The following is a 16,300-nucleotide window of genomic DNA, read 5'->3' as shown; positions in this document are numbered from 1 at the left end:
ATGCTTGAAATTACGTGCTAAGTTGCAAATTTTAAGTGTTTTTAAAGATTTTTTGGCACTTTCGCGCATAAACTAGCTTAAACTTGGTTTGTTTTGCGTGAAACTTTGCACGGAACACTATTTGGTATATATTATTGTTTCGAAGTGGTTAGAATTGAAAATCATAATCATATGCTAGAAATTACGTGCGATGTTGCGACTTTAAGGATTTTTATGCTTCTTTTGGCACTTTCGCGTATAAAGTAACTTAAACTTGGGTTGTTTTGCACGAAACTTTGCACACAACACTTTTTGGTATATACTATTGTGTTGTGGTGGTTAAAATTTATAAACATAGTCATATGCTAGAAATTACATGCTTACTTGTGATTTTAAGGGGTTTTAAACGTTTTTGGCACTTTCGCGCCTAAAGTAGCTCAAACTTGGTTTTTTTTTGCATGAAACTTTGCACACAAATTTTTTTGGTTTATATTATTGTGATGAAGTGGTTAGAATTGAAAATTATAGTCCTATGTTAGAAATTACGATCAAAGTTGCGATTTTAAGGGTTTTTAAGCTTTTTTGGAACTTTCGCGCATAAAGTAGCTCAAACTTGGTTAGTTTTGCATGAAACTTTGCACACAAAGCTATTTAGTATGTATTATTGTGTTGAAGTGGTTAGAATTGAAAATTATAGTCATATGCATTAAATTACGGGCTAAGTTGCAATTTTAAGTGTTTTTAAAGATTTTCTGGCACTTTCATGCATAAAGTAGCTCAAACTTGGTTTGTTTTGCGTGAAACTTTGCACGGAACACTATTTGGTATATATTATTGTTTCGAAGTGGTTAGAATTTAAAATCATAATCATATGCTAGAAATTACGTGCGAAGTTGCAATTTTAAGGATTTTTATGCTTTTTTGGCAGTTTCGCGTATAAAGTAGCTTAAACTAGGGTTGTTTTGCACGAAACTATGCACAAAACACTCTTTAGTATGTACCATTGTGTTGTAGTTGTTAAAATTTAAAATCATAGTCATATGCAAAAAAATACATGCTAAATTGTAATTTTAAGGGTTTTAAAACTTTTTTGGCACTTTCGCGCATAAAATAGCTCAAACTTAGTTTTTTTTGCATGAAACTTTGCACACAATGCTATTTGGTTTATATTATTGTGATGAAGTGGTTAGAATTGAAAATTACAGTCATATGTTAGAAATTACGTTCTAAGTTGCGATTTTAAGGGTTTTTAAGCTTTTTTGGAACTTTCGCGTATAAAATAGCTCAAACTTGGTTAGTTTTGCATGAAACTTTGCACACAAAGCTATTTAGTATGTATTATTGTGTTGAAGTGGTTAGAATTGAAAATTATAGTCATATGCTTGAAATTACGTGCTAAGTTGCGAATTTAAGTGTTTTTTAAGCTTTTTTGGCACTTTCGCGCATAAAGAAGCTCAAAGTTGGTTCGTTTTGCATGAAACTTTGCACGGAACACTATTTGGTATGTATTTTTTTGGAAGTGGTTAGAATTTACAATGATAATCATATGCTAGAAATTACGTGCGAAGGTTCGATTTTAAGGGTTTTAAAGCGTATTAGGCACTTTCGCGTATAAAGTAGCTTAAACTTGGGTTGTTTTGCACGAAACTTTGCACACAAAACTCTTTGGTATATACTATTGTGTTGTAGTGGTTAAAATTTAAAATCATAATCATATGCTAAAAATTACATGCTAAGTTGTAATTTTAAAAGGTTTTTAAACTTTTTTGGCACTTTCGCGTATAAAGTAGCTCAAACTTAGTTTTTTTTGCATGAAACTTTGCACACAATGCTATTTTGTATTTATTTTTGTGTTGAAGTGGCTAGATTTGAAAAATATAGTCATATGTTAGAAATTACGTGCTAAGTTGCGATTTTAAGGGTTTTAAGCTTTTTTGGCACTTTCGCGCATAAAGTAGGTAAAACTTGCTTTGTTTTGCTTGAAACTTTGCACACAAAGCTATTTAGTATGTATTATTGTGTTGAAGTTGTTATAATTGAAAAATTATAGTCATATGCTTGAAATTACGTGCTAAGTTGCGAATTTAAGTGTTTTTTAAGCTTTTTTGGCACTTTCGCGCATAAAGAAGCTCAAACTTGGTTTGTTTTGCATGAAACTTTGCACGGAACACTATTTGGTATATATTATTGTTTGGAAGTGGTTAGAATTGAAAATCATAATCATATGGTAGAAATTACGTGCGAAGTTGCGATTTTAAGGGTTTTTAAGCTTTTTTTGGCTCTTTCGCGTATAAAGTAGCTTAAACTTAGGTTATTTTGCACGAAACTTTGCACACAACACTCTTTTGTATATACTATTGTGTTGTGGTGGTTAAAATTTAAAAACATATTCATATGCTAGAAATTACATGCTAAGTTTTGATTTTAAGGGTTTTTAAACTTTTTTGGCACTTTCGCGCCTAAAGTAGCTCAAACTTGGTTTCTTTTGCATGAAACTTTGCGCACAAATCTATTTGGTTTATATTATTGTGATTAAGTGGTTAGAATGGAAAATTATAGTCATATGTTAGATATTACGATCTAAGTTGCGATTTTAAGGGTTTTTAAGCTTTTTTGGAACTTTCGCGCATAAAGTAGCTCAAACTTGGTTTGTTTTTTATGAATCTTTGCACACAAAGCTATTTAGTATGTTTTATTGTGTTGAGGTGGTTAGAATTTAAAATTATATTCATATGCTTGAAATTACGTGCTAAGTTGCAAATTTTAAGTGTTTTTAAAGATTTTTTGGCACTTTCGCGCATAAACTAGCTTAAACTTGGTTTGTTTTGCGTGAAACTTTGCACGGAACACTATTTGGTATATATTATTGTTTCGAAGTGGTTAGAATTGAAAATCATAATCATATGCTAGAAATTACGTGCGATGTTGCGACTTTAAGGATTTTTATGCTTCTTTTGGCACTTTCGCGTATAAAGTAACTTAAACTTGGGTTGTTTTGCACGAAACTTTGCACACAACACTTTTTGGTATATACTATTGTGTTGTGGTGGTTAAAATTTATAAACATAGTCATATGCTAGAAATTACATGCTTACTTGTGATTTTAAGGGGTTTTAAACGTTTTTGGCACTTTCGCGCCTAAAGTAGCTCAAACTTGGTTTTTTTTTGCATGAAACTTTGCACACAAATTTTTTTGGTTTATATTATTGTGATGAAGTGGTTAGAATTGAAAATTATAGTCCTATGTTAGAAATTACGATCAAAGTTGCGATTTTAAGGGTTTTTAAGCTTTTTTGGAACTTTCGCGCATAAAGTAGCTCAAACTTGGTTAGTTTTGCATGAAACTTTGCACACAAAGCTATTTAGTATGTATTATTGTGTTGAAGTGGTTAGAATTGAAAATTATAGTCATATGCATTAAATTACGGGCTAAGTTGCTAATTTTAAGTGTTTTTAAAGATTTTTTGGCACTTTCACGCATAAAGTAGCTCAAACTTGGTTTGTTTTGCGTGAAACTTTGCACGGAACACTATTTGGTATGTATTTTTTTGGAAGTGGTTAGAATTTACAATGATAATCATATGCTAGAAATTACGTGCGAAGGTTCGATTTTAAGGGTTTTAAAGCGTATTAGGCACTTTCGCGTATAAAGTAGCTTAAACTTGGGTTGTTTTGCACGAAACTTTGCACACAAAACTCTTTGGTATATACTATTGTGTTGTAGTGGTTAAAATTTAAAATCATAATCATATGCTAAAAATTAAATGCTAAGTTGTAATTTTAAAAGGTTTTTAAACTTTTTTGGCACTTTCGCGTATAAAGTAGCTCAAACTTAGTTTTTTTTGCATGAAACTTTGCACACAATGCTATTTGGTATTTATTTTTGTGTTGAAGTGGCTAGATTTGAAAAATATAGTCATATGTTAGAAATTACGTGCTAAGTTGCGATTTTAAGGGTTTTAAGCTTTTTTGGCACTTTCGCGCATAAAGTAGCTAAAACTTGCTTTGTTTTGCTTGAAACTTTGCACACAAAGCTATTTAGTATGTATTATTGTGTTGAAGTTGTTATAATTGAAAAATTATAGTCATATGCTTGAAATTACGTGCTAAGTTGCGAATTTAAGTGTTTTTAAAGCTTTTTTGGCACTTTCGAGCATAAAGAAGCTCAAACTTGGTTTGTTTTGCATGAAACTTTGCACGGAACACTATTTGGTATATAATATTGTTTGGAAGTGGTTAGAATTGAAAATCATAATCATATGCTAGAAATTACGTGCGAAGTTGCGATTTTAAGGGTTTTTAAGCTTTTTTTGGCACTTTCGCGTATAAAGTAGCTTAAACTTAGGTTATTTTGCACGAAACTTTGCACACAACACTCTTTTGTATATACTATTGTGTTGTGGTGGTTAAAATTTAAAAACATATTCATATGCTAGAAATTACATGCTAAGTTTTGATTTTAAGGGTTTTTAAACTTTTTTGGCACTTTCGCGCCTAAAGTAGCTCAAACTTGGTTTCTTTTGCATGAAACTTTGCACACAAATCTATTTGGTTTATATTATTGTGATTAAGTGGTTAGAATGGAAAATTATAGTCATATGTTAGATATTACGATCTAAGTTGCGATTTTAAGGGTTTTTAAGCTTTTTTGGAACTTTCGCGCATAAAGTAGCTCAAACTTGGTTTGTTTTTTATGAATCTTTGCACACAAAGCTATTTAGTATGTTTTATTGTGTTGAAGTGGTTAGAATTTAAAATTATATTCATATGCTTGAAATTACGTGCTAAGTTGCAAATTTTAAGTGTTTTTAAAGATTTTTTGGCACTTTCGCGCATAAAGTAGCTCAAACTTGGTTTGTTTTGCGTGAAACTTTGCACGGAACACTATTTGGTATATATTATTGTTTCGAAGTGGTTAGAATTGAAAATCATAATCATATGCTAGAAATTACGTGCGATGTTGCGACTTTAAGGATTTTTATGCTTCTTTTGGCACTTTCGCGTATAAAGTAACTTAAACTTGGGTTGTTTTGCACGAAACTTTGCACACAACACTTTTTGGTATATACTATTGTGTTGTGGTGGTTAAAATTTATAAACATAGTCATATGCTAGAAATTACTTGCTGAGTTGTGATTTTAAGGGGTTTTAAATGTTTTTGGCACTTTCGCGCCTAAAGTAGCTCAAACTTGGTTTTTTTTTGCATGAAACTTTGCACACAAATTTTTTTGGTTTTTATTATTGTGATGAAGTGGTTAGAATTTAAAATTATAGTCCTATGTTAGAAATTACGATCAAAGTTGCGATTTTAAGGGTTTTTAAGCTTTTTTGGAACTTTCGCGCATAAAGTAGCTCAAACTTGGTTAGTTTTGCATGAAACTTTGCACACAAAGCTATTTAGTATGTATTATTGTGTTGAAGTGGTTAGAATTGAAAATTATAGTCATATGCATTAAATTACGGGCTAAGTTGCTAATTTTAAGTGTTTTTAAAGATTTTTTGGCACTTTCATGCATAAAGTAGCTCAAACTTGGTTTGTTTTGCGTGAAACTTTGCACGGAACACTATTTGGTATATATTATTGTTTCGAAGTGGTTAGAATTTAAAATCATAATCATATGCTAGAAATTACGTGCGAAGTTGCAATTTTAAGGATTTTTATGCTTTTTTTGGCAGTTTCGCGTATAAAGTAGCTTAAACTAGGGTTGTTTTGCACGAAACTATGCACAAAACACTCTTTAGTATGTACCATTGTGTTGTAGTTGTTAAAATTTAAAATCATAGTCATATGCAAAAAATTACATGCTAAATTGTAATTTTAAGGGTTTTAAAACTTTTTTGGCACTTTCGCGCATAAAATAGCTCAAACTTAGTTTTTTTTGCATGAAACTTTGCACACAATGCTATTTGGTTTATATTATTGTGATGAAGTGGTTAGAATTGAAAATTACAGTCATATGTTAGAAATTACGTTCTAAGTTGCGATTTTAAGGGTTTTTAAGCTTTTTTGGAACTTTCGCGTATAAAATAGCTCAAACTTGGTTAGTTTTGCATGAAACTTTGCACACAAAGCTATTTAGTATGTATTATTGTGTTGAAGTGGTTAGAATTGAAAATTATAGTCATATGCTTGAAATTACGTGCTAAGTTGCGAATTTAAGTGTTTTTTAAGCTTTTTTGGCACTTTCGCGCATAAAGAAGCTCAAAGTTGGTTCGTTTTGCATGAAACTTTGCACGGAACACTATTTGGTATGTATTTTTTTGGAAGTGGTTAGAATTTACAATGATAATCATATGCTAGAAATTACGTGCGAAGGTTCGATTTTAAGGGTTTTAAAGCGTATTAGGCACTTTCGCGTATAAAGTAGCTTAAACTTGGGTTGTTTTGCACGAAACTTTGCACACAAAACTCTTTGGTATATACTATTGTGTTGTAGTGGTTAAAATTTAAAATCATAATCATATGCTAAAAATTACATGCTAAGTTGTAATTTTAAAAGGTTTTTAAACTTTTTTGGCACTTTCGCGTATAAAGTAGCTCAAACTTAGTTTTTTTTGCATGAAACTTTGTACACAATGCTATTTGGTATTTATTTTTGTGTTGAAGTGGCTAGATTTGAAAAATATAGTCATATGTTAGAAATTACGTGCTAAGTTGCGATTTTAAGGATTTTAAGCTTTTTTGGCACATTCGCGCATAAAGTAGCTAAAACTTGCTTTGTTTTGCTTGAAACTTTGCACACAAAGCTATTTAGTATGTATTATTGTGTTGAAGTTGTTATAATTGAAAAATTATAGTCATATGCTTGAAATTACGTGCTAAGTTGCGAATTTAAGTGTTTTTTAAGCTTTTTTGGCACTTTCGCGCATAAAGAAGCTCAAGCTTGGTTTGTTTTGCATGAAACTTTGCACGGAACACTATTTGGTATATATTATTGTTTGGAAGTGGTTAGAATTGAAAATCATAATCATATGCTAGAAATTACGTGCCAAGTTGCGATTTTGAGGGTTTTTAAGCTTTTTTTGGCACTTTCGCGTATAAAGTAGCTTAAACTTAGGTTATTTTGCACGAAACTTTGCACACAACACTCTTTTGTATATACTATTGTGTTGTGGTGGTTAAAATTTAAAAACATATTCATATGCTAGAAATTACATGCTAAGTTTTGATTTTAAGGGTTTTTAAACTTTTTTGGCACTTTCGCGTATAAAGTAGCTCAAACTTGGTTTCTTTTGCATGAAACTTTGCACACAAATCTATTTGGTTTATATTATTGTGATTAAGTGGTTAGAATGGAAAATTATAGTCATATGTTAGATAGTACGATCTAAGTTGGGATTTTAAGGGTTTTAAGCTTTTTTGGCACTTTCGCGCACAAAGTAGCTAAAACTTGCTTTGTTTTGCTTGAAACTTTGCACACAAAGCTATTTAGTATGTATTATTGTGTTGAAGTTGTTATAATTGAAAAATTATAGTCATATGCTTGAAATTACGTGCTAAGTTGCGAATTTAAGTGTTTTTTAAGCTTTTTTGGCACTTTCGAGCATAAAGAAGCTCAAACTTGGTTTGTTTTGCATGAAACTTTGCACGGAACACTATTTGGTATATAATATTGTTTGGAAGTGGTTAGAATTGAAAATCATAATCATATGCTAGAAATTACGTGCGAAGTTGCGATTTTAAGGGTTTTTAAGCTTTTTTTGGCACTTTCGCGTATAAAGTAGCTTAAACTTAGGTTATTTTGCACGAAACTTTGCACACAACACTCTTTTGTATATACTATTGTGTTGTGGTGGTTAAAATTTAAAAACATATTCATATGCTAGAAATTACATGCTAAGTTTTGATTTTAAGGGTTTTTAAACTTTTTTGGCACTTTCGCGCCTAAAGTAGCTCAAACTTGGTTTCTTTTGCATGAAACTTTGCACACAAATCTATTTGGTTTATATTATATTGATTAAGTGGTTAGAATGGAAAATTATAGTCATATGTTAGATATTACGATCTAAGTTGCGATTTTAAGGGTTTTTAAGCTTTTTTGGAACTTTCGCGCATAAAGTAGCTCAAACTTGGTTTGTTTTTTATGAATCTTTGCACACAAAGCTATTTAGTATGTTTTATTGTGTTGAAGTGGTTAGAATTTAAAATTATATTCATATGCTTGAAATTACGTGCTAAGTTGCAAATTTTAAGTGTTTTTAAAGATTTTTTGGCACTTTCGCGCATAAAGTAGCTCAAACTTGGTTTGTTTTGCGTGAAACTTTGCACGGAACACTATTTGGTATATATTATTGTTTCGAAGTGGTTAGAATTGAAAATCATAATCATATGCTAGAAATTACGTGCGATGTTGCGACTTTAAGGATTTTTATGCTTCTTTTGGCACTTTCGCGTATAAAGTAACTTAAACTTGGGTTGTTTTGCACGAAACTTTGCACACAACACTTTTTGGTATATACTATTGTGTTGTGGTGGTTAAAATTTATAAACATAGTCATATGCTAGAAATTACTTGCTGAGTTGTGATTTTAAGGGGTTTTAAATGTTTTTGGCACTTTCGCGCCTAAAGTAGCTCAAACTTGGTTTTTTTTTTTGCATGAAACTTTGCACACAAATTTTTTTGGTTTTTATTATTGTGATGAAGTGGTTAGAATTTAAAATTATAGTCCTATGTTAGAAATTACGATCAAAGTTGCGATTTTAAGGGTTTTTAAGCTTTTTTGGAACTTTCGCGCATAAAGTAGCTCAAACTTGGTTAGTTTTGCATGAAACTTTGCACACAAAGCTATTTAGTATGTATTATTGTGTTGAAGTGGTTAGAATTGAAAATTATAGTCATATGCATTAAATTACGGGCTAAGTTGCTAATTTTAAGTGTTTTTAAAGATTTTTTGGCACTTTCATGCATAAAGTAGCTCAAACTTGGTTTGTTTTGCGTGAAACTTTGCACGGAACACTATTTGGTATATATTATTGTTTCGAAGTGGTTAGAATTTAAAATCATAATCATATGCTAGAAATTACGTGCGAAGTTGCAATTTTAAGGATTTTTATGCTTTTTTTGGCAGTTTCGCGTATAAAGTAGCTTAAACTAGGGTTGTTTTGCACGAAACTATGCACAAAACACTCTTTAGTATGTACCATTGTGTTGTAGTTGTTAAAATTTAAAATCATAGTCATATGCAAAAAATTACATGCTAAATTGTAATTTTAAGGGTTTTAAAACTTTTTTGGCACTTTCGCGCATAAAATAGCTCAAACTTAGTTTTTTTTGCATGAAACTTTGCACACAATGCTATTTGGTTTATATTATTGTGATGAAGTGGTTAGAATTGAAAATTACAGTCATATGTTAGAAATTACGTTCTAAGTTGCGATTTTAAGGGTTTTTAAGCTTTTTTGGAACTTTCGCGTATAAAATAGCTCAAACTTGGTTAGTTTTGCATGAAACTTTGCACACAAAGCTATTTAGTATGTATTATTGTGTTGAAGTGGTTAGAATTGAAAATTATAGTCATATGCTTGAAATTACGTGCTAAGTTGCGAATTTAAGTGTTTTTTAAGCTTTTTTGGCACTTTCGCGCATAAAGAAGCTCAAAGTTGGTTCGTTTTGCATGAAACTTTGCACGGAACACTATTTGGTATGTATTTTTTTGGAAGTGGTTAGAATTTACAATGATAATCATATGCTAGAAATTACGTGCGAAGGTTCGATTTTAAGGGTTTTAAAGCGTATTAGGCACTTTCGCGTATAAAGTAGCTTAAACTTGGGTTGTTTTGCACGAAACTTTGCACACAAAACTCTTTGGTATATACTATTGTGTTGTAGTGGTTAAAATTTAAAATCATAATCATATGCTAAAAATTACATGCTAAGTTGTAATTTTAAAAGGTTTTTAAACTTTTTTGGCACTTTCGCGTATAAAGTAGCTCAAACTTAGTTTTTTTTGCATGAAACTTTGTACACAATGCTATTTGGTATTTATTTTTGTGTTGAAGTGGCTAGATTTGAAAAATATAGTCATATGTTAGAAATTACGTGCTAAGTTGCGATTTTAAGGGTTTTAAGCTTTTTTGGCACTTTCGCGCATAAAGTAGCTAAAACTTGCTTTGTTTTGCTTGAAACTTTGCACACAAAGCTATTTAGTATGTATTATTGTGTTGAAGTTGTTATAATTGAAAAATTATAGTCATATGCTTGAAATTACGTGCTAAGTTGCGAATTTAAGTGTTTTTTAAGCTTTTTTGGCACTTTCGCGCATAAAGAAGCTCAAGCTTGGTTTGTTTTGCATGAAACTTTGCACGGAACACTATTTGGTATATATTATTGTTTGGAAGTGGTTAGAATTGAAAATCATAATCATATGCTAGAAATTACGTGCGAAGTTGCGATTTTGAGGGTTTTTAAGCTTTTTTTGGCACTTTCGCGTATAAAGTAGCTTAAACTTAGGTTATTTTGCACGAAACTTTGCACACAACACTCTTTTGTATATACTATTGTGTTGTGGTGGTTAAAATTTAAAAACATATTCATATGCTAGAAATTACATGCTAAGTTTTGATTTTAAGGGTTTTTAAACTTTTTTGGCACTTTCGCGCCTAAAGTAGCTCAAACTTGGTTTCTTTTGCATGAAACTTTGCACACAAATCTATTTGGTTTATATTATTGTGATTAAGTGGTTAGAATGGAAAATTATAGTCATATGTTAGATAGTACGATCTAAGTTGCGATTTTAAGGGTTTTTAAGCTTTTTTGGAACTTTCGCGCATAAAGTAGCTCAAACTTGGTTTGTTTTTTATGAATCTTTGCACACAAAGCTATTTAGTATGTTTTATTGTGTTGAAGTGGTTAGAATTTAAAATTATATTCATATGCTTGAAATTACGTGCTAAGTTGCAAATTTTAAGTGTTTTTAAAGATTTTTTGGCACTTTCGCGCATAAAGTAGCTCAAACTTGGTTTGTTTTGCGTCAAACTTTGCACGGAACACTATTTGGTATATATTATTGTTTCGAAGTGGTTAGAATTGAAAATCATAATCATATGCTAGAAATTACGTGCGATGTTGCGACTTTAAGGATTTTTATGCTTCTTTTGGCACTTTCGCGTATAAAGTAACTTAAACTTGGGTTGTTTTGCACGAAACTTTGCACACAACACTTTTTGGTATATACTATTGTGTTGTGGTGGTTAAAATTTATAAACATAGTCATATGCTAGAAATTACATGCTTAGTTGTGATTTTAAGGGGTTTTAAACGTTTTTGGCACTTTCGCGCCTAAAGTAGCTCAAACTTGGTTTTTTTTTGCATGAAACTTTGCACACAAATTTTTTTGGTTTATATTATTGTGATGAAGTGGTTAGAATTGAAAATTATAGTCCTATGTTAGAAATTACGATCAAAGTTGCGATTTTAAGGGTTTTTAAGCTTTTTTGGAACTTTCGCGCATAAAGTAGCTCAAACTTGGTTTGTTTTGCATGAAACTTTGCACACAAAGCTATTTAGTATGTATTATTGTGTTGAAGTGGTTAGAATTGAAAATTATAGTCATATGCATTAAATTACGGGCTAAGTTGCTAATTTTAAGTGTTTTTAAAGATTTTTTGGCACTTTCACGCATAAAGTAGCTCAAACTTGGTTTGTTTTGCGTGAAACTTTGCACGGAACACTATTTGGTATGTATTTTTTTGGAAGTGGTTAGAATTTACAATGATAATCATGTGCTAGAAATTACGTGCGAAGGTTCGATTTTAAGGGTTTTAAAGCGTATTAGGCACTTTCGCGTATAAAGTAGCTTAAACTTGGGTTGTTTTGCACGAAACTTTGCACACAAAACTCTTTGGTATATACTATTGTGTTGTAGTGGTTAAAATTTAAAATCATAATCATATGCTAAAAATTACATGCTAAGTTGTAATTTTAAAAGGTTTTTAAACTTTTTTGGCACTTTCGCGTATAAAGTAGCTCAAACTTAGTTTTTTTTGCATGAAACTTTGCACACAATGCTATTTGGTATTTATTTTTGTGTTGAAGTGGCTAGATTTGAAAAATATAGTCATATGTTAGAAATTACGTGCTAAGTTGCGATTTTAAGGGTTTTAAGCTTTTTTGGCACTTTCGCGCATAAAGTAGCTAAAACTTGCTTTGTTTTGCTTGAAACTTTGCACACAAAGTTATTTAGTATGTATTATTGTGTTGAAGTTGTTATAATTGAAAAATTATAGTCATATGCTTGAAATTACGTGCTAAGTTGCGAATTTAAGTGTTTTTAAAGCTTTTTTGGCACTTTCGAGCATAAAGAAGCTCAAACTTGGTTTGTTTTGCATGAAACTTTGCACGGAACACTATTTGGTATATAATATTGTTTGGAAGTGGTTAGAATTGAAAATCATAATCATATGCTAGAAATTACGTGAGAAGTTGCGATTTTAAGGGTTTTTAAGCTTTTTTTGGCACTTTCGCGTATAAAGTAGCTTAAACTTAGGTTATTTTGCACGAAACTTTGCACACAACACTCTTTTGTATATACTATTGTGTTGTGGTGGTTAAAATTTAAAAACATATTCATATGCTAGAAATTACATGCTAAGTTTTGATTTTAAGGGTTTTTAAACTTTTTTGGCACTTTCGCGCCTAAAGTAGCTCAAACTTGGTTTCTTTTGCATGAAACTTTGCACACAAATCTATTTGGTTTATATTATTGTGATTAAGTGGTTAGAATGGAAAATTATAGTCATATGTTAGATATTACGATCTAAGTTGCGATTTTAAGGGTTTTTAAGCTTTTTTGGAACTTTCGCGCATAAAGTAGCTCAAACTTGGTTTGTTTTTTATGAATCTTTGCACACAAAGCTATTTAGCATGTTTTATTGTGTTGAAGTGGTTAGAATTTAAAATTATATTCATATGCTTGAAATTACGTGCTAAGTTGCAAATTTTAAGTGTTTTTAAAGATTTTTTGGCACTTTCGCGCATAAAGTAGCTCAAACTTGGTTTGTTTTGCGTGAAACTTTGCACGGAACACTATTTGGTATATATTATTGTTTCGAAGTGGTTAGAATTGAAAATCATAATCATATGCTAGAAATTACGTGCGATGTTGCGACTTTAAGGATTTTTATGCTTCTTTTGGCACTTTCGCGTATAAAGTAACTTAAACTTGGGTTGTTTTGCACGAAACTTTGCACACAACACTCTTTGGTATATACTATTGTGTTGTGGTGGTTAAAATTTATAAACATAGTCATATGCTAGAAATTACTTGCTGAGTTGTGATTTTAAGGGGTTTTAAATGTTTTTAGCACTTTCGCGCCTAAAGTAGCTCAAACTTGGTTTTTTTTTGCATGAAACTTTGCACACAAATTTTTTTGGTTTATATTATTGTGATGAAGTGGTTAGAATTGAAAATTATAGTCCTATGTTAGAAATTACGATCAAAGTTGCGATTTTAAGGGTTTTTAAGCTTTTTTGGAACTTTCGCGCATAAAGTAGCTCAAACTTGGTTAGTTTTGCATGAAACTTTGCACACAAAGCTATTTAGTATGTATTATTGTGTTGAAGTGGTTAGAATTGAAAATTATAGTCATATGCATTAAATTACGGGCTAAGTTGCTAATTTTAAGTGTTTTTAAAGATTTTTTGGCACTTTCATGCATAAAGTAGCTCAAACTTGGTTTGTTTTGCGTGAAACTTTGCACGGAACACTATTTGGTATATATTATTGTTTCGAAGTGGTTAGAATTTAAAATCATAATCATATGCTAGAAATTACGTGCGAAGTTGCAATTTTAAGGATTTTTATGCTTTTTTTGGCAGTTTCGCGTATAAAGTAGCTTAAACTAGGGTTGTTTTGCACGAAACTATGCACAAAACACTCTTTAGTATGTACCATTGTGTTGTAGTTGTTAAAATTTAAAATCATAGTCATATGCAAAAAAATACATGCTAAATTGTAATTTTAAAGGTTTTAAAACTTTTTTGGCACTTTCGCGCATAAAATAGCTCAAACTTAGTTTTTTTTGCATGAAACTTTGCACACAATGCTATTTAGTTTATATTATTGTGATGAAGTGGTTAGAATTGAAAATTACAGTCATATGTTAGAAATTACGTTCTAAGTTGCGATTTTAAGGGTTTTTAAGCTTTTTTGGAACTTTCGCGTATAAAATAGCTCAAACTTGGTTAGTTTTGCATGAAACTTTGCACACAAAGCTATTTAGTATGTATTATTGTGTTGAAGTGGTTAGAATTGAAAATTATAGTCATATGCTTGAAATTACGTGCTAAGTTGCGAATTTAAGTGTTTTTTAAGCTTTTTTGGCACTTTCGCGCATAAAGAAGCTCAAAGTTGGTTCGTTTTGCATGAAACTTTGCACGGAACACTATTTGGTATGTATTTTTTTGGAAGTGGTTAGAATTTACAATGATAATCATATGCTAGAAATTACGTGCGAAGGTTCGATTTTAAGGGTTTTAAAGCGTATTAGGCACTTTCGCGTATAAAGTAGCTTAAACTTGGGTTGTTTTGCACGAAACTTTGCACACAAAACTCTTTGGTATATACTATTGTGTTGTAGTGGTTAAAATTTAAAATCATAATCATATGCTAAAAATTACATGCTAAGTTGTAATTTTAAAAGGTTTTTAAACTTTTTTGGCACTTTCGCGTATAAAGTAGCTCAAACTTAGTTTTTTTTGCATGAAACTTTGCACACAATGCTATTTTGTATTTATTTTTGTGTTGAAGTGGCTAGATTTGAAAAATATAGTCATATGTTAGAAATTACGTGCTAAGTTGCGATTTTAAGGGTTTTAAGCTTTTTTGGCACTTTCGCGCATAAAGTAGGTAAAACTTGCTTTGTTTTGCTTGAAACTTTGCACACAAAGCTATTTAGTATGTATTATTGTGTTGAAGTTGTTATAATTGAAAAATTATAGTCATATGCTTGAAATTACGTGCTAAGTTGCGAATTTAAGTGTTTTTTAAGCTTTTTTGGCACTTTCGCGCATAAAGAAGCTCAAACTTGGTTTGTTTTGCATGAAACTTTGCACGGAACACTATTTGGTATATATTATTGTTTGGAAGTGGTTAGAATTGAAAATCATAATCATATGCTAGAAATTACGTGCGAAGTTGCGATTTTAAGGGTTTTTAAGCTTTTTTTGGCACTTTCGCGTATAAAGTAGCTTAAACTTAGGTTATTTTGCACGAAACTTTGCACACAACACTCTTTTGTATATACTATTGTGTTGTGGTGGTTAAAATTTAAAAACATATTCATATGCTAGAAATTACATGCTAAGTTTTGATTTTAAGGGTTTTTAAACTTTTTTGGCACTTTCGCGCCTAAAGTAGCTCAAACTTGGTTTCTTTTGCATGAAACTTTGCGCACAAATCTATTTGGTTTATATTATTGTGATTAAGTGGTTAGAATGGAAAATTATAGTCATATGTTAGATATTACGATCTAAGTTGCGATTTTAAGGGTTTTTAAGCTTTTTTGGAACTTTCGCGCATAAAGTAGCTCAAACTTGGTTTGTTTTTTATGAATCTTTGCACACAAAGCTATTTAGTATGTTTTATTGTGTTGAGGTGGTTAGAATTTAAAATTATATTCATATGCTTGAAATTACGTGCTAAGTTGCAAATTTTAAGTGTTTTTAAAGATTTTTTGGCACTTTCGCGCATAAACTAGCTTAAACTTGGTTTGTTTTGCGTGAAACTTTGCACGGAACACTATTTGGTATATATTATTGTTTCGAAGTGGTTAGAATTGAAAATCATAATCATATGCTAGAAATTACGTGCGATGTTGCGACTTTAAGGATTTTTATGCTTCTTTTGGCACTTTCGCGTATAAAGTAACTTAAACTTGGGTTGTTTTGCACGAAACTTTGCACACAACACTTTTTGGTATATACTATTGTGTTGTGGTGGTTAAAATTTATAAACATAGGCATATGCTAGAAATTACATGCTTACTTGTGATTTTAAGGGGTTTTAAACGTTTTTGGCACTTTCGCGCCTAAAGTAGCTCAAACTTGGTTTTTTTTTGCATGAAACTTTGCACACAAATTTTTTTGGTTTATATTATTGTGATGAAGTGGTTAGAATTGAAAATTATAGTCCTATGTTAGAAATTACGATCAAAGTTGCGATTTTAAGGGTTTTTAAGCTTTTTTGGAACTTTCGCGCATAAAGTAGCTCAAACTTGGTTTGTTTTGCATGAAACTTTGCACACAAAGCTATTTAGTATGTATTATTGTGTTGAAGTGGTTAGAATTGAAAATTATAGTCATATGCATTAAATTACGGGCTA

The sequence above is a fragment of the Amaranthus tricolor genome, chromosome 15, assembly GCF_026212465.1.
Source record: "Amaranthus tricolor cultivar Red isolate AtriRed21 chromosome 15, ASM2621246v1, whole genome shotgun sequence".
Lineage (NCBI taxonomy): Eukaryota > Viridiplantae > Streptophyta > Magnoliopsida > Caryophyllales > Amaranthaceae > Amaranthus > Amaranthus tricolor.
This window is presented reverse-complemented; position numbering follows the sequence as displayed.